Source organism: Pelodiscus sinensis, chromosome 2, assembly GCF_049634645.1.
Source record: "Pelodiscus sinensis isolate JC-2024 chromosome 2, ASM4963464v1, whole genome shotgun sequence".
In the NCBI taxonomy this organism is placed as follows: domain Eukaryota; kingdom Metazoa; phylum Chordata; order Testudines; family Trionychidae; genus Pelodiscus; species Pelodiscus sinensis.
The window spans coordinates 225456976-225476477 of NC_134712.1; the positions used below are offsets into that span (position 1 = coordinate 225456976).

Sequence of the window (19502 nt, forward strand, 5' to 3'; positions counted from 1 at the left end):
CACGCCTGGTCCTCATTTCAATTATATGCCAGATTGATACAATCTGAATGCCACATATCTGCCATCTGCTCTGATAACCCAGAGAGATTTGGGATTGAAATAAATTAATTTGGTGTCAGTATTTACCATTACAACCAATGGGAAAGGCCCCATCTGAAAGGGAGCTAATTTTAAAGAATGTTTTAATTTACAAAACCCATTCTAAAAAAAAAAAAAAAGTAATGATGGCTGATAAATTTCAAATTTCCAAAGTCTCTATTAACTTTCATTGATACTTAGGCTAGTTAATCATTTATGTGCTTTGGAAAATGTTATCCATCATGTTTAACTCACTAGAAGTACTGTACAGGCAGTCCCCGACTCACGCGGATCTGACTTATGTCGGATCCGCAGTTACAAACGGGGCGGCCCCGGAGTACACGGACTGCGGGATCTCACGGTCCCGCCGCCCGTGTACTCTGGGCGAGAAAAGCTGCTCCGCGTCTCCCTGGTCTGCAGACCAGGAAGACATGGAGCAAAGCCGCAGGGGAAGCCGGCAGCGGGACAGCCCAGACGCCCCGCGGCTGTCCCGCTGCCGATGTCCTCAGAGGCTTTGCTCCCCGTCTCCCTGGTCTGCTGGTCTCCAGCAGACCAGGGAGACGGGGAGCAAAGCCGCGGAGGACCCAGGCGGCGGGACCGCGGTGCGTCTCGGTCCGCCGCCCGCGTCTTCCTGGTCTGCTGGGGTGGGAGGGGCGCAGCTAGTACGCCTCCCCCCCCAGCAGACTAGGCTTTTCTCCGGACGCCTGTGGCAGAGCAGCTGGGGCGCTGCCAATTGGTCCCGCAGCGCCGCTCTGGGCGCTACTGGACCAACCCAGCAGCACCCCAGCTGCTCTGGTCCTGATTCAGCTGCTGCTGGTCAGTTTCAGCAGTGGCTGAATCAGGAGCGGCGCTACTGGAGCAACCCAGCAGCACCCCAGCTGCTCTGCCCCAGGCGTCCCCAAGTCAGCCGCTGCTGAAACTGACCAGCGCTGATTACAGGAAGCCCGAGGCAGAGTTGCTCTGCCCCGGGCTTCCTGGAATCAGCTGCTGATCAGTTTCAGCAGCAGCTGACTTGGGGACGCTTAGGGTTCTTAAGTTGATTCTGTATGTAAGTCAGAACTGGCGGTCAGTTTCAGCAGCAGCTGAATCTGGACGCCAGTTCCGACTTACATACAGATTCAACTTAAGAACAAACCTACAGTCCCTATCTTGTACGTAACCCGGGGACTGCCTGTATAAGAAAAATACACTGCTTGTTCAATTTTTTAATTCTTTAATTAGTGACAAATGAATTTTCAAAGTCACCTAGAAATCCAAACACTGCAAAATATTACAAGAAACGCTTTATAAGACCCTTCTTCTCTAGTCTGCTGACATGAAAAAAATGCCTTTGCCTATCCTCTTCTTGTTCTTATGTGTAGTAATCAAATGGCACATTGAAGGGGTTTTCTATTGGAGCATTCTCTGGTAGGATTAGCTTGTCTCTTTGGGTATATCTACACTACAGAGTTTTGTAGAAAAATCGCCGTTTTTCCGACACAATTTGAATTACGTCCACACTGCAATTGCTTTCTTTTGAAAGAAAATAGAAAGAACAAAGGGGTTTTTCCGGCATTGGCAATCCTCTTTCTATGAGGGAAGAAGCCTTTTTCCAAAAGAGCTCTTTTAGAAAAAGGTGTCTGTGGACGGGGAGAAGGGTTTTATTTCAAAAGAAATAAAAGGGTTTTATTTCAAAATAAGAGGCCTTCAGGAAATAACACAGGTGCCCTCCATCCACAGTAATCACAACTCTATAGTTCCTATCTCCTGGCCCCTTTTAAAACTGCAGGCACCCTGGACAAGCCTGCAGCCTAGATGTAGCCTTTGTGTGACCCAACCCATGAGGAACTGTATTGCTGGGTAAGGAGGCTGCCTAGCTTTTGCAGTTGATCAAATTCGATTTCACAAATTCAAAATTTTACGAAACAGGACACAGTATTTTTTCTCAGATCTTTATGGTTTGCTCTACACACATAGTTGACCATGTTTAACTAAAAGGGTGATTTTAAATTGATTTAGTTTGATTTGGTCTAGAAGGGCACCATTTTTTTCAGTTTAATAATTTAAACAATATAAATCATGTTGAAACTGAAATTAGTATCACCAGGGCGTTAATACAAATTTAACTAAATCCCTTTTAAGCTGATTTAAGCTAACCTGGTACAAGTTGATTGCATGAACAAGATGTATGTCTGCAAGCATGAGTCTAATTCAGCATTTACTGTACTTATTATTACTTCAACTCTGGTTTACTGCCTTGTTCTTTCATAGATAACATTTGCTGGAGGATTGCCTTCCTGTAGGAGTGCAAATATTATTATTAGATTTACCTTCTATTACAGTTTTTTTTAATCCTCACTTTAACATCTGCTATTATCACTGTAGAAGCAATAAAAGTAGAGATTATTTTCCGATAATTTGAACTGTGATAAAAAAGATACTCATAATTTCAAGTATGTCACTAGAAGAAATTAGAATTCCAATACCGTAAATAAGTTAATATAGGGCAGTGTTTATTATCTTATTGTCCTGTAGCAAGATTAAGTGGCACAAATTATTCACAGTTAATCTCTTCAGTGCCTTAGCACATATGTCCCCATTCTGCAATCAGATCCATGTCTACTGACTTTTGACCCAAGAATCCTAAAGGGTGTCAATGGAATTCCACATGAGTGTAAAGTTCACCACATGGATTAGATTGCAGGATGAGCAAGGTAATAGATTTTCATTCAGTGAAGAGAAAATGTGTGTGTGAGAATGCATGAAAGGGGGAAGGAGAAGAAGTGAAAGTGCATGCCATACTAACAAAAAAAGGTGGGTACCATAGAGTTTCAGACTGAAAGTGCCTTTCAGTGGAATCTAACTAACTTACCTCCTACTGAGTATTACGCTTTCTTTAAAAAAATTCGGTATTTTAAATCAAAATGTAGCCTGGAAATGAATAGTTAAGGGATTCAGCCATTTCTCCTTGCCATGTGTCATAATCCTTCATCACTCAACATCATCCCTCCTGATTTACATATAACCCTTGCCCAAACTTAACTTGACCTATTGTATTTATTCTCTAATGAGAACATGTTGCTGAGTGCATACAGTTAATTTTATATATTGCTTGTTAAGTCTGTAGTAAAGATTCCAAAAGGAACATAGTGCCAGGGCTTGGTAAGAAATGTCACATGCCGAACAGTTTTCTCATAAAGCCAGATCCTGAGATCCAGTCTTTTTTCACACCTGGGTCTGCTTAAGAAAGAAGACACACTCTCCTGGCATAATGTGGAGCTACTTGAAAGTAGGAATAAGAAATCCTCCAGAAAAGGACTTATTTTCCGGAGAATCACGTCTAGACTGGCGCTTTTCTCCGGCTTATCCCCAAGCCGGAAAAAAGCGGCAGCCATGTAAATGCAAATGCCGCGGGGGATATTTAAATCCCCCGCGGATTTGCAATTGCGATGTGTCTCATTAGCATCCCTTTTCCGGAAAGGGGTGCCAATGTAGACACAGCCTATGAGTCTTTGAATCACGTCTGTAGCATAAAATTGGGTTGTCCGTGGCATTACTTGTGAGTAGCGAAGCCAGGCGTACATTTTGCAAAGCATCCCAACTGCGTGCCAATCACAGCTTTACATTACATTGCCCAGTCATGGAAAGTTTGCATTTCTAGCCCTGCAATGCTGCAAGATATATTGAACTTTGTAAGATAAGGTACTAAAAACAAAGAGGTTTTCTTATTTTAGACTTTTTCTTCTTACTTTAAATGGACAATGTTGCATATTTGGGCCCCAATCCTGCAAAGTAGATCCATACAGGTGGACCCTGAACGTACAGAGTCCAGTCGGAAGTCAGGAGGGTTCCACATGTGTGGACAAGCTTGCAGGATTAAGGCATTGATCTTCAGCAAGTTCAGAGTCATTGTTTTTGTCATGAGCGTGACCTGTAAGGTACAGTGAACATTACTGAAATTCTTTGCTGGTGCAGCATGCTCTATTACAATACAATGAAGCAAGACAGTGTGTTAGGATGTGGATTATATTGATTCGATATAGCAGATCAAGGTATAACCATAAGGAATTTTGCAAATATTTTAATTACTGAACCCATCATTTAAATTGCCTAGCGACATTCCTGAATTTACATTATAGGAGTAAAAAATGAAATCCCTACACAACTTTATATATTAGAAATCAACACCATAAGGTGTATATATAAGCGGGGGAATGATCCCGCTATTGTGGGGAACTTTCCTGGCTTCTATACCACCCCGGTGAAATGAACCAGCGAAAGGATCTGAGTCCCCGCTCCCACTTCCTTTACCCCACGGCTCCCTGATCCTGAGGGCTCCCCCTCCACTCTCCTGAGTAACAGAGCCCTTGAAACCCCAACAAGGCTGGGCCCAGGTTTCCTGGGGCTTAATCCCTGACCTTGTAGTCACTAGGGGCAGGAGTTAGGGTGTCCCCACTCCGAGGTGCTCTCTTTACACTGCAGGCCTTCTTGGCCCAGTGATCACTTCATAAGGTTCAAAGCAAATACAATTTATTAAACAACAACTGATTAAAGAGAAAAAAATAAGAAAAAATGAGAATGGTTAAATGAGAACACACAGCCCTGCTCTGTAGCACAGGGACATCAAAACAGCAGTCTGCAGAGTGTAAGGACAGTCCACAGTCTCTTTCTTAGAGGCCCTGGATATGCTGCAGGGGGGGCTACAGGCTGGACACGCTAGCTCTGGTAGTGACCATACAGTCTCAAGCTCGAAGTGGCCAGACCCCTCTCCCAGTCCAGAGCCTTTCCCCACACTTTGCTGGTCCCAGGTGCTCACCACATCCAGCTGCAGGCTGTGCTGCTTGGCCAGTTCCAGCTCCTTGTGTTGCTTCTCTGTTCCTTTTGGCTCTCTGAGCACTGCCAGTCTGCTGCTCAACACAGGGTCTGCACTCCTTGAGCTGTGTATGCCTGGCTCTGCTGCTACAAAAACTGCCCCTCAGCACACAGCTTGCACTCCTCTTAGCAGTCTCTCAGCTCTCTGTTCCTTTTGCAGGACTTCTTCTGCACACTGCTTGCCCCCCTTGGGCAGTCTCTCAGCTCTCTGTTTTCTCAGAGAGAGCCAGAACAATCCCAGCTCACAGGGAGGACGGGTCCTGGCCTCTTGCTTTTCTCACTGGCCTGTCCAACTTGTCAATCAGGCTAAGCTGGAGTGTTGGCTGCTTTCCATTGTCTCTGGGGTCTGTCAGTCTCATGGACCTTTCCCCTGTTGACACTGGGAGCTGGCAAGCCAAAAAACTCCCACAGAGTTTAAGTAAGGGGCTAACAGTCCCCTTACATATATAATGGCTATTCAGAAAGAATGCTTCTGAAAGGCTAAATGAGAAAAATGTGTATTTCATGGAAAATGTGTGTTTCAAAGGCGGTAGCTATACTGTGAAGCAGAAGATATTGTCTTTGAGGTGACCTTCAAACTGCAGTTTTTATGTTTGACAGTCATGCTTGTAATGCTTTTATCTTTGCCTGATCAGGTGTCTTAATCTTGACTGCTTCCACATAATCGCTGCAGAAATATGCAAAGATTAGCTCCACAAGCAATTCCAGGAAATAGTGAATCATTTCAGCGTGTTATACATGGTGTCTAATAGCATTTCCCTTCACACCGAGAACTCATAGCAAAGCCAGTGTTATCATTTATTCTTTGATTGGATCCTTTCTTGATCTTCACAATAACTTCCCTGAGCATTTTGGATGTGCAGGAAGTCAGCTTTGGGGCCATCACTGTTGCCCATATTTATGTCGAAATCAAAATTCACACTGAACACAAAGTGATTGCACTGAAATCTAATGATAAGATGTTAAAGGGCTGCCCTTCAAGAGCATTTAGAAACTTCAGCTAGTACAGAATATGGCTTCCCATTTATTCAGCAGTATAAAGTATATTACAGAGTTATATTACAGCTGTCCTCCAAAGTGTGCTCTGGCATTCAATTGATTTCTAGTACAGATTTAATACTGAGACTTGTAAGCCTGTGGATTGCTTCCAGGGTGCTCAGAGACTTTCCTTTTGTCTACAGATCATCATGGCAATTGAGATCCGCTGGGGTACAATTGCTAACAACCCCTAGATTTCACCTCTGGTAACCTAGAGTGTGGGAGTCTTCAATGGAGAAACCTTCACTCTGTTCACTCCCCTTGTTGGTTGAACAAATCCCCTGTTTGTTGGGCTTGTAGGTATGGGAGAAAGGATGACTAAGTGGGTCAGGAACTGTCTTAACATTTGAAAGACCCAGGTTCAATTCCTTACTATGCCACAGAATGTGTCCCAATCAGAAGTCTCTGAGTCTCTGTTCCACAGGGGGAAAATGGTGCTTCTTTACCTCACTGGAGTGTTGTGAGGATAAATGCATTAAAAATTGGGCTGGGATTCTATGGTAAGGGGAGCCTTTGATTAAAGGGAATCTGTATGCTCAGTCTTTCCCCAAAGGTGGAGTATACAGGTGCTGAAGAGGCTGGCTTTAGTTCACATTGGATAGAGTGTTTATTCCCTTGCTCTGTGTGTGTTCATGTCCCAAGAACCACCTGCTGAGCCTGTTTTATGAAATAAAAGGGACTTCTTGTACAAGCATTATAAATAACCTAGTATTAGGGCTCCCAGTAGCTGCAGCCATATGGTATCTCCTCTGTCCTCTTTGAAATATAAGAAAACACTGAAGTTTATTACAGGCACTGGGGTAGCGAGCATGGAGCTCTGTAATGGATATGTGGGTTTTCAGCACACTCATTGCCTGTCCATAGGAAGGCAGCTATGCTGCTGTTGCATGAGTCTGTGTGTCCAAACCACACGTGGCCAGTTTCTCAACACACTACGCTATTCAGGATGAAGTTACAGCCTCCTTGTGCTATCACACTGACTACCTCCAGGACTGAGAGTGACTGACCTTTGTGTGGGTTTCAGGGACTCTCAAGGAGACTCTTATCCTCCCCATCCTCTGCTGTATGGCCATCATTAAGTTTCCACCATCCGTTCATAGGACACATTTTTCTCTAAGAGGCAGGACTGTGATCCCCAAGCTCCTGCCACCCCTGTCTGTGGAACAGGCCAAGGCACTGCAAGAGAGAATGGTGTATTCCTTAAATCCTTTCTAACCACTTCTCCATACTAGCATCACCCCCATGCCTACTCCTCCTTCCACCTGGGTCTCACTTAGTGCTTGCATCACAGGCTCCTGGACTTACTAGCACCACTCTTTATGTAGGGCTGTGCATACACAAAGTGTGACCGACTCAGATAAGAGCCCACCATGTAGTGCTGTGTTGCACAATAGGACTGAAAATTAAGAGAAATGTGCATTAATATTGACTACGTGTTAGTCTTTTTCCATTTGCATTATGTGGCCCCTGTGACAACAGACAGAAAAACAGAGGGTCCCAGTGGTGACTCTTATGAACAGGTTTCAGTGTTTATGCTGCCTATTAGTACATTTTGCTTTAGTTATAATGTGTTAGTTGCTCAGAGGCCTGCAAGTATGAAAATCTTTGGGAAAAAGTATATATTTTTATTATTTCAGTGTCTTCTTTATACCTTTATATTAGTTCCAGAACTTTTTTAGTATTTTAAAATTCTTTACTAGCCTTTTGAGTTTTTCCACACTAAGGTATTTTACTTTGTTTATGTTTCCCTCTCATAAATGGTGGAGAGATTCAACAGGGCATAATAATCACACTATTGTTACACTATTTTGGAACCATTAGAAATCACTTAAATACATTTTGACATTTTTTTAAAGAAAAAAACTCCAGTGGCCTCATTTTGTTTTCATTCAGTCTTGAAGGCAGGGCAGGGAAAAGAAGAAAAACAATGCTACCTTGACTCATTTTCTTCTCCATACTGGGTTAATGTTTCTCTCCTTTAGATTCTTAAATTGATTGTTGAACAGTGGTGTGGGATTTAATGCCTACAACAAACAGTTTATCTGAACTGAACATTATGAACCAGAATAACTAGGTTCCTGTGTCCATGTGGACAATAACAAAAAATCAGCACTGATGTGTCTGGAAGGATTTTTTTTTTTTTTTTACGTGGCTGGAGTCTGAGGAAGTGAAGCTGTGTAACTGCCCTTGAGGGATGTTTGTGCCCTTTGACAGAAAAGCAGGAAAATATTTTATATTCTTCAAATCTGTGTCTCTGGTATATATAGGAAATTAACAGAATAATGTGGTTTAACAAGCTATGCAATTCTTGGAATGTCAGCCAATCAAATTGTGGGAATCTGTGGGTTTCCCTCTTCCTTTTTTATACAGGCAGTCCCCAGGTTACATGGATCCGACTTACATCGGATCCCTACTTACAAACGGGGTGAGGCAACCCCGCACTAGCTGCTTCCCCCCAGCAGACCAGGGAGACGCGAAGCTAGCGCCCCCTCCCCCAGCAGACCAGGGAGACGCAGAGCGGCTTTTCACAGCAGACACCTCAGCTTGAGAATAAAGGACTGAGGGAAGTGAGGTGTGGGAGAATAAAACTGAGCTCTGGAGAAATGTTTGGCTAGAGTTTCCCCTACAATATGTACCAGTTCTGACTTACATACAAATTCAACTTAAGAACAAACCTACAGTCCCTATCTTGTACGTAACCCGGGGACTGCCTGTATACATTAACCATCCATTAGTGTGGCAAGGATAAAGACCAAATTTCCAAAAGTAAAATCAGATAAAAATGTTTAGGGGGAAGATGTACAATTTTTTGAGGGGGAGGGAGATTTGCCTGCTATAGCGATGCATTTGTTAACCTGCTAGGGTAAATGAAATACGGTGCTGGAAACAAATCCAGAGGTACAGCAGGCTCTTTAATATTCAGTAAGATTTTTTTTTAAACCCTGTTACATGCAGTAGGTGATAGTCACACCAGAAATGGAAAACATGACTTGACATAAGGTTTTGTTTTGGATGATCCTCAGGCGATGGGAAAAAATAGAACATATAGTTTAATAAAACACTGTCAGTTGCCTTATATTTTTTTTGTGTGTATTTGCAGTCTTCATCAAAGTCACAGAGATGTCAGATATGTACTCTAAAGCACAAAATGACCTTCATGTAGCTGCTCAAAATACATTGCTTCGTTACAGCAAAGCACAGTTCGTCCCTTTAAAGCACTTTCTGTATTTGAATCTGTTAAGAATGAAGGAGGTACATAAACACAAGTGTCGTATAGAACAGGGGTAATTATATGAAACCTGTTGTTACTGTTATTAATTACATATTTTTGCCCCTGAATGCAATAACATCCTGTAGATAATCCAGAAACAAAGTCAAGGATCAGCAGACATTGGAATGAAGGGCATTGTAATTAAGAGTTAATATTTTCACATAATCAGTATAACAGGACCCCAAACTGTCTTCATAATATTATCATAGAAGAGTATATATGATTAGTGCAATTGTTACTGCACAAGAATCTCCAAGAAGAGGATTGTCTAGCAGAAAATATCCATTCCATTAGAAGTGTAATTATAGCTTCAGATTGATCATCTAGGTGCTGCATGCTGTTATTCCAACATGTTTTCTGCATCAATTTTAAATGCAGCTAAAAAATCATGAGCCATTTTGTACCCTACTATGGTGAAATCTTCATGACAGTTACAAATGACTCAGGAAACTCATGACTTTCCTATGCCGCTGTGGCTCACTATTGACAGTTTGATGGTGGCCCACAGGATTCTGAATATCACAGATTGGACTTTTTCCACCCTCCAAAGGAGTACCATAAATCCTGTGTTCACTGAGATGCTCCCTGTACTTCCTGGAGTTATCCCCTAGAACACTGACTTCTCCACAGGGCTGGACTTTTAATAGTCTGGCTCAAAGCATGGAGGACTCTGAACGTTTCAGTTAAATATACAGTGATTTTTCCCTTGTGCTCAAAAGCATGCAAATGTTGTAATTGTGGCTGGCTTCTGCACAAGATGGAAAAGCTGCTTGCCTTCCCACTAGACTTTGCGATAGCACCAGGGTTGCTTATGCGCTCGACCTCAGAAAATAGTCATTATGCTCAATTGAACTTCAGCATAATGCTAAATGAAATGTGTACATGCATGCAGAGTGAGTTTGTGACTTGCATGCTGAATAGCCCTGAGAGACTATATAAAGTGCCATCTCCAGGGATTTATAAGCTGCTGTGGACAAGCACCAGTGCACTCTGCTAGATACTATGCTAGACCGGTTCTTGGATGTACCAGTTCCTTCTGCCAGAGGCATGTGAAAGGTTTGGGTTGAGAATCCAAGAAGTCAGATTGCCCAAATGTTTCTCATTTTGCTGTGTGAAAAGATTTATCACACCTTGAGCCCCTTTGGCTTTGGCTTCTAGCAAAAAACTAAGTTACCAATTCCAGATCTAGGAAGTTGCACAAACCCCGCATAATGCACTTTGCTTACTTCCCCTCAACAATCTTCACTAACGATCTTGCCCCAGGTTTTTAGACTCTCCTTTAATGGCATCACTGCTAAGTGGGTGCCTGACTTCCCACTTCTGTCATGGACAGACACTTCACTGCATCCACACACCATTCCTCCATCTTTGGACAAGCCACCCAGTAAGTTCCTGCCTCTTTAAATGCGCTTCAACATCAGAGTGAATGAAAGGTTTTCCTGCAGCTTTTCTAGGACTGAGATGAAAATACAAAAACCTGGTAATCCCGGACGGCCCATCATCTCCAGCATTGGCACACTTACCATAGGATTATCTGGCTATATCGACTCCCTCCTCAGACCCTATGCTACCAGCACTCCTAGCTACCTCAGCGATACCACTGACTTCCTGACAAAACTCCAAAACATCAGTAATTTCCTGAAAATACCATCCTAGCCACCACGGATGTAGAAGTCCTTTACACCAACATTCCACACAAAAACAGATTACAGGCCACCAAGAACACCATCCCTGATAACAACCCTGCACATCTGATTACAGTGCTCTGTGACTTTGTCCTCACCCACAACTACTTCCAATTCAGAGACAATTTCTATCTTCAAATCAGCGGTACAGCCATGGGCACTTGCATGGCACCACAATATGCCAACATCTTTATGGCTGACCTTGAACAACGTTTCCTCAGCTCTTGCCCTCTAACAACCTAACTTTACTTATGCTACATTGATGACATCTTCATCATATGGACCCACGGAAAAGAGACTCTTGAAGAATTCCACAAGGATTTCAACAACTTCCACCCTACTATCAACTTCAGCCTGGACCAGTCCAAATGAGAAATCCACTTCCTGGACACTTACAGTACTGTTAAATAATGGGCAAATTTCCACCACCCTATGTCGGAAACCCACTGACCGCTACACTTACCTTCATGCTTCCAGCTTCCATCCTAGTCACATTTTTCAGTCAATTGTATACAGCCAAGACCTAAGATATAACCGGATTTGTTCTGACCCCACAGATAGAGACAATCACCTACAGGATCTTTACAGAGCATTCCTAAAATTGAAATACCCACCTGGAGAAGTGAAAAAGCAAATTGACAGAGCCAAAAAAGTACCCAGACATGAACTACTTCAAGACAGACCCAAAAGAGAAAATAACAGAACTCCTCTTGTTGTTACCTACAATCCACAACTCAGACCCCTCCAACACATTATACACAACCTACAATCCATGTTGGAAAATGATCCCTCACTCTCAGAGGCCTTGGGAGAAAAACCTATTCTTGCTTACAGACAACCCCCTCACCTGAAATGTATTCTTTCTGATAACCATACCACACAACCACATCATAAGCCTCAAGGAACACAGACATGCAAACAAAAGAGATGCCAACTCTGCCCACATATCTATACTGGTGAATTCATTACTGGAGCAAACAACATTAGCCACAAAATCAAAAGGTCATTTGATTGCACATCCAGTACTTTTATCTACGCCATCAAATGCCAGCAGTGCCCCACTGCTATATATATTGGACAAACTGGACAGTCTCTGCAGGAAAGAATCAATGGACACAAATCAGATATATGTAAAGGAAATGTACAGAAACCTATTGGGGAACATTTTAACCTTCCAAATCATACTATGACAGATCTCTAAGTAGCTGTCTTGTCACAAATCAGCTCTATACCCAGATCCACAGGGAAGCCTTGGAATTACAATTCATCCACAAATTCAGTTCACATGCTAATGGACTCAATCGTGATGAAGGTTGGCTGGGACACTACCAATTTAACAACCAGTGAAGGTGCTAACAGCTCTCTGAGTAGTATCCTTGCTGGCATGGGAATCTATCTATTGACTTTGATTTTTATCTGCTTTGCTTTAAGTACCCATTCTCCAGATACTTACTGATGCTCTGTCTCACACCCCTCTCCCTTTCTCTCCCCCCCCCCCTTCCCTCTCCTATTTATTTCAAACTCATAACTCCAGTCATCTGAAGAAGTGGGCTGTGCCCATGAAAGCTCATGATACCATTTACATGTTATGTTAATCTGTAAAGGGCTATCAGACCATTTGTTGTTTTTTTCTGTAGAGGCCTAACTTGGCTACCCCCTGAAGCATTTAAACTCAGTTCAGTCTGTAATCTTCTGCTGTTATACTTTAGGGAGAAAAACCTGTTGAGAGTCTATGGGTTAAGTTTAAAGGAGCAAACAACATCAGTGATATTGTGGTTGGTGTCTGCTACAGGCCACCGAATCAGGTGGATGAGATAGATGAGGCTTTCTTCGAACAACTGAGAGAAGCTTCCAGATCGCAGGCCCTGGTTCTCATGGGGGACTTTAATCACCCTGACATCTGTTGGGAAACCAATACGGCAATACACAGGCAATCCAGGAAGTTTTTGGAGAACGTTGGGGATAACTTCTTGGCACAAGTGCTGAAGGATCCGACCAGGGGCTGTGCACAGCTTGACCTTCTGCTCACAAACAGGGAGGAACTAATAGGGGAAGTAGAGGTGGGTGACAACCTGGGAAGCAGTGATCATGAGATGGTAGATTTCAGAATGCTGACCAAAGGAAGAAAAGAGAGTAGTAAAATACACACCTTGGACTTCAAAAAAGCACATTTTGACTCCCTCAGAGACTGGATGGGCAGAATTCCCTGGGATGCTAACATGAAGGGGAAAGGAGTGCAGGACAGCTGGCAGTGTTTTAAAGAAGCCTTATTGAAGGCACAGAAAGAAACCATCCTGACGTATAGCAAGAGAGGCAAACATGGTAGGAGACCGGATTGGCTTACAGGGGGAAATCCTTGGTGAACTTAAGCACAAAAAGGAAGCTTACAAAAAGTGGAAACTTGGACACATGACCAGGGAGGGGTTTAAATGTATAGCTCGAGAATGCCGGGTGGTTATCAGGAAGGCGAAAGCGCAAATGGAATTGCGACTGGCTAAGGATGTGAAGGATAACAAGAAAGGTTTCTACAGGCATGTTAACAAGAAGAAGGTGATCAGAGAGGGTGTGCGTCCCCTACTGGATGAAGGAGGTAACCTAGTGACAGATGATGTGGGGAAAGATGAAGTACTCAATGCTTTTTTTGCCTCTGTATTCATGGACAAGGGGGGCTCTTGGACTAATGCGCTAAGTGATGCAAGATGGGATGAAGATCGACAGCCCTTGGTGGGTAAAGAACAGGTTAGGAACTATTTAAAAAAGCTAAATGTACACACATCCATGGGTCCGGACTTAATGCATCTGAGGGTACTGAGGGAGATGGCAAATGTCATTTAGGAGCCTTTGGCCATTATCTTTGAAATGTCATGGAGATCGGGAGAAATCCCAGATGATTGGAAAAAGGCAAATGTAGTGCCCATCTTCAAAAAAGGGAAGAAGGATGATCCAGGGACATATAGGCCGGTCAGTCTTACCTCGGTTCCTGGAAAAATCATGGAAGGGTTCCTTAAGGAATCCATGTTGAGGCACTTGGAAGAGAGGAAAGTGATTAGGAATAGTCAGCATGGATTCACAAAGGGAAAGTCGTGCCTCACCAATCTGATTAGCTTCTATGATGAGGTAACTGGCTCTGTGGATGTGGGAAAGTCAGTGGATGTGATATATCTTGACTTTAGCAAGGCTTTTGATACTGTTGGGACCAGAAAAACAAGGCCTGGTCAACAGTATGCTAAGGAAAGTTAACAAAGGTTAATTTCATACGCCTCTGAGTATTCTTGACCAGAACCAGGAAAGTGGTTCAGACAGAGGCGCACCCTCCATGCTGGTTTAGGTTATAAAAGTAAGATAGTGATAAATTACATATTTGTACCTACTGTAAGTAGAATGGCTTGCTTTGGGAACTGGTCAGTAACTCCCTGTTTTTGTTCCCCTTTGCTAATCTTACCTCCCTATTTTTGCCCTTTGTTTGTGCCCGACTCCTTTGTCTCCTTGTTCCTGGTACCTGCCTTTTGTGATGGATAAGAAAGTTGCTGATGCATTATGAAGCGCTTCTGGCCACAATGAATGGTTGGCCAAGATATGCATAGATATTAAAAGTTTTAGAAAGGGGGGCAAGTGGCTTGGGTGAAGAGCTTATGACGCGACTGAACTGTCTTTATAAGCCTACCTGTTACTAAAATCGGGGCTGTTTCTCTTTGGAGACGGGCCGCTCTCTATTGTTGTGTGCACTCTTCAATAAAGAGCTTGAGATTGGACTTTGCTGGTGTTGCCTATCTCTTTGTGGTCAGACAACGAACCGAGCCATCTGGGCTAGAGTCTCCCACGATATTCTTGCCAGCAAGTTAAAGGAATGTGGATTGGATAAATGGACAGTAAGATGGATAGAAAGATGGCTAGAAGGCTGGGCCCAGCGGGTAGTGATCAACGGCTCGATGTCAGGATGGCGGTCGGTTTCTAGTGGAGTGCCCCAAGGTTCGGTTCTAGGACCGGTTTTGTTCAATATCTTTATTAATGACCTGGATGAGGGGATGGATTGCACCCTCAGCAAGTTTGCGGATAACAATAAGCTAGGGGGAGAGGAAGATATGCTTGAGGGCAGAGATAGGGTCCAGAGTGACTTAGACAAATTGGAGGATTGGGCCACAAGAAATCTGATGAGGGTCAACAAGGACAAGTGCAGAGTCCTGCACTTGGGACGGAAGAATCCCAAGCATTGTTACAAGCTGGGGACCAACCATTTAAGTAGTAGTACTGCAGAAAAGGATCTGGGGGTTACAGTGGATGAGAAGCTGGATATGAGTCAATAGTGTGCCCTTGTAGCCAAGAAGGCTAATGGCATATTAGGTTGCATTAAGAGGAGCATTGCCAGCAGATCCAGAGATGTCATTATTCCCCTTTATTCGGCTCTGGTGAGGCCACATCTGGAGTATTGTGTCCAGTTCTGGGCCCCCCGTTACAAAAAGGATGTGGATGCATTGGAGAGGGTCCAGCGGAGGGCAACCAAAATGATTAGGAGGCTGGAGCATATGGCTTATGAGGAGAGGCTGAGGGAGTTGGGTGTGTTTAGTCTGCAGAAGCGAAGAGTGGGGGGGATTTTGATAGCAGCCTTCAGCTTCCTGAAGGGAGGTTCCAAAGAGGATGGAGAGAGGCTGTTCTCAGTAGTGACAGATGGTAGAACAAGGAACAATGGTCTCAAGTTGTGTTGGGAGAGGTCCAGGTTGAATATTAGGAAAAACTATTTTACTAGGTGTGTAGTGAAGCACTGGAATGGGTTACCTAGGGAAGTAGTGGAGTCTCCATCCCTAGAGGTGTTTAAGTCTCGGCTTGACAAAGCCCTGGCTGGGTTGATTTAGTTGGGATTGGTCCTGCCTAGATCAGGGGGCTGGACTTGATGACCTTCTGAGGTCTCTTCCAGCTCTATGGTTCTATGATTCTATGAATTCACATTCGTTGATCTTCTCTCTTTGTGGCATGTATACCTAGTCTGAATCATGATTCTTGCATAATCTGTTGACTCCCTCATTATAAAACTACACATCTACATGTGTCTGGATTCCATTCCAGTTTCCTTAATGTGCCATTTTCATGGGCTGTGTCTACACTGGCATCCCTTCCGGAAAAGGGATGCTAATGTAGCACTTTGGAATAGGCAAATCCGCGGGGGATTTAAATATCCCCCGCGGTATTTGCATTAACATGGCTGCCGCTTTTTTCCGGCTTGGAGATGAGCCGGAGAAAAGCGTCACTCTAGACGTGATTCTCCGGAAAATAAAGCCTTTTCTGGAGGATCTCTTATTCCTACTTTCAAGTAGGCTTTATTGTCCGGAGAATCACGTCTAGAGTGGCGCTTTTCTCCGGCTTATCTCCAAGCCGGAAAAAAGCGGCAGCCATGTTAATGCAAATACCACGGGGGATATTTAAATCCCCCGCGGATTTGCCTATTCCAAAGCGCTACATTAGCATCCCTTTTCCGGAAGGGATGCCAGTGTAGACACAGCCATGGTGTGTTGTCGATGTAAAATGGAAGGTTCAGGAATATGGCCAGTCCCGGGGAGGTGCAGAAACAGGCAACCTTGTACTAAATATCTTTTAAACTTTTATTAAGCTTTTAACTATACCTTTCTATTTAACAGTTTTTATAGGCATGGGCGCCAAATAACTATTAACAAGAACAGTAAACAAAATGCAGTGCAATAGAGGAAAATACCCTGAGGTTTTTCCAAGTCCCAGTAACAACAACAACCCAGGGATTTTTAACAGTTATATTTACATTAATTTCACTCATAAGGTCTAACATCTATTTAACTCCTAACAGTACTATTCACAACCCTCTAACTAACTTAGGGTATGTCTACACTACAAAGTTAATTCAAACTAACAGACGTTAGTTCGAATTAACTTTGATAGGCGCTACACACGCGAACCGCTAGTTCGAACTTAATTCGAACTAGCGGAGTGCTTAATTCGAACTAGGTAAACCTCATTCTATGAGGACTAACACCTAGTTCGAATTAAGCAGTTCGAATTAAGGGCTGTGTAGCCACTTAATTTGAATTAGCGGGAGGCTAGCCCTCCCCAGCTTTCCCTGGTGGCCACTCTGGGCACCACCAGGGAAACTCGTCTGCCCCCCTCCCGGTCCCAGAGCCCTTAAAGGGGCACGGGCTGGCTACGGTGCCCGTGCCAAGTGCAAGCCTGCCAGCACCCAGCCAGCAGACCCTGCACCTGGCACGGCTCGAGCCAGCCACCCGATGCCCCCCAGCCCTCTGCCTCTTCCCAGGACCAGGCTGGCAGCTCCCGGGAGCCTGCCCGGGTCCGCAAGAGACGGGCGCCCTCCTGGTCTAGTGAGGACATCGTGGACCTCATCCACAACCTCCGCACTAGGCACAGGAAAGTGGCCGTCTAGGGCAGGATAGCTGCCAGCCTGGCCACCCAGGAGCAGGTGTGCATGAAAATCAAGGTGGTCCACTGAGACCCCTGGCCCTGAGCCCTGAGCTTAGAATGGCCGTCCTGGGTCAGACCAAAGGTCCATCTAGCCCAGTAGCCTGTCTGTCAACAGCAGCCAACACTAGGGACCCTGGAGGGGATGGACCGAAGACAATGACCAAGCCATTTGTCTCATGCCATCCATCTCCAGCCTTCCACAAACAGAGGCCAGGGACACCATTTCTACCCCCTGGCTAATAGCACTCCATGGACCCAACCTCCATGAATTTATCTCACTTCTCTTTAAACTCTGTTAAAGTTCTAGCCTTCACAGCCTCCTGCAGCAAGGAGTTCCACAGGTTGACTATTTGCTTTGTGAAGAAGAACTTTCTGTTAGTTTGAAGCCTGCTACCCATTCATTTCATTTGGTGTCTAGTCCTTCTATTATGGGAACTAATGAAGAACTTTTCTTTATGCACCCCCTCCACACCACTCATGCTTTTATAGACCTCTATCATATCCCCCCTCCGTCTTCTCTTTTCTAAGCTGAAAAGTCCCAGTCTCTTTAGCCTCTCTTCATATGGGACCTGTTCCAAACCCCTGATCATTTTAGTTGCCCTCCCCTCTCCCACCCTCTCTCTTCCCCTCTCCCACCTCCTTTTCCCAGTCTCCCCGAGTTCTGTTCAATAAAGAGAGTTTCTATTTTTGAACACACGTGTCCTTTATTTTGTACATCAGGAAGGGGGGCTAGGGAGGGGTGAGTGGAAGGAGGTGAGGGAGGAATGGGGTACGAGCCCCCGATGGGGAGGACTGGGTTGGCTCTGCGGACTCCTCAGGGTGGAAGCTCTCCTGCAGCCCCCCGATTGACCTCCCTCCCTGCATGGCAGCCTGCGGCAAGTGAAGCCGGTCTGATGGCCGAGTGCTGTGATGTGCCAAGCGTAGGCACTCATGGCACTCCAAGCCAGGACTGCTTTGCTGTCCCTCATCGAGTAAGACAAGCAAGCGGGGAACCCCTGAGAACTGTCTGTCCGGGGTGGGGGTTGGGTCCCTTTAAGCACAGCTCTCGGCTAGCCTGAGACATTCCTGATGCCCTGCTGGCACTGCTTCCGGCCATCCTTAACCCTGGTTCAGGGTCCACTCAATGTGGACATGCTAGTTCGAATTATCAAAATGCTAATTTGAACTAGTTTTTAAGTCTAGATGCACTAGTTCGAATTAGCTTAGTTCGAATTAACTAATTCGAATTAAGTTAGTTCGAATTAGTGCTGTAGTGTAGACATACCCTATGTCCTAACACTGTTATTTAACAAACCTCTAACATCAGACAGCAATACTCACACTTATCAGACATACAAGGGACAACAGAGACAGTGGCATATTCGTTATTCGTTACGCTCTGCAGAAGATTTGGTTGATTCGGTGAGCGGGAGGGGGCCCTCGGGTGATCAGCCCTCAGAACCTGGCTTGTGTTCTGCTTTCCAAATTTTCTAGACCCCTCAACTGAATGCAGGAGGGGAAGCTGTTTTATAGAGAGAGCAAGAGCTTTCCCGTGCTTTGCTGTGATAGGCTTAGCAGATTCTGTCTGCCTAGTGACAGGACTGATGGGGAGGGGGTGAGATGGCTCTTGGCTGACGCGAACTTTGCATGACCCTTACCTGTTTGGTTTTTTACTCCTGATTTTTACTGATCTTAAGTCACATAGTGCAGGATTTTTGGTTGGAGGGGAAGGTAATCTTGGGCTAGGAAAGCTATGCGCACGAGGCCTGGCCAAAAAAGAGCCTACTTTTACATGTGTGATATCCATTCATTTGTGGCTTTTCTTTAATATTTTTGCAATGCTGTGTAGATTTCTATTCTATTTAAAAATTTTAAAAACCTTGTACGATTATTAAATTAACAGTTAGTCATGCTTGTAAGAAAGGGCAGTTTTGAAATATTCTGTCCTTTGTATTCCCTTTTGCATATGGTCCAAGAAAAATCTGTTGACGGTACATTTTTTAGGAAAAGGACTCTCTCTCCTACATCAGTGTTTAAACAGCATTTCATTCAGTGTGGGCTCTAGGCACTACCATAAACTAAATATTAACTAATTATAAGTCACCGATTTTTTTTCAAATACTTCTTTCTGGTGGCTTTATTTGTGCTTGTTCTTTCAGTAC

The 19502-nt window shown here is 44.2% G+C and overlaps 1 protein-coding gene across 4 annotated transcripts in view; it reads left to right on the forward strand.

Annotated features, from left to right (window-relative positions):
- Positions 1–19502, forward strand: part of MYO3A (myosin IIIA) — a 226934-nt gene that overhangs the window by 99244 nt on the left and 108188 nt on the right. The gene's annotated exons all lie outside the window — the stretch shown is intronic.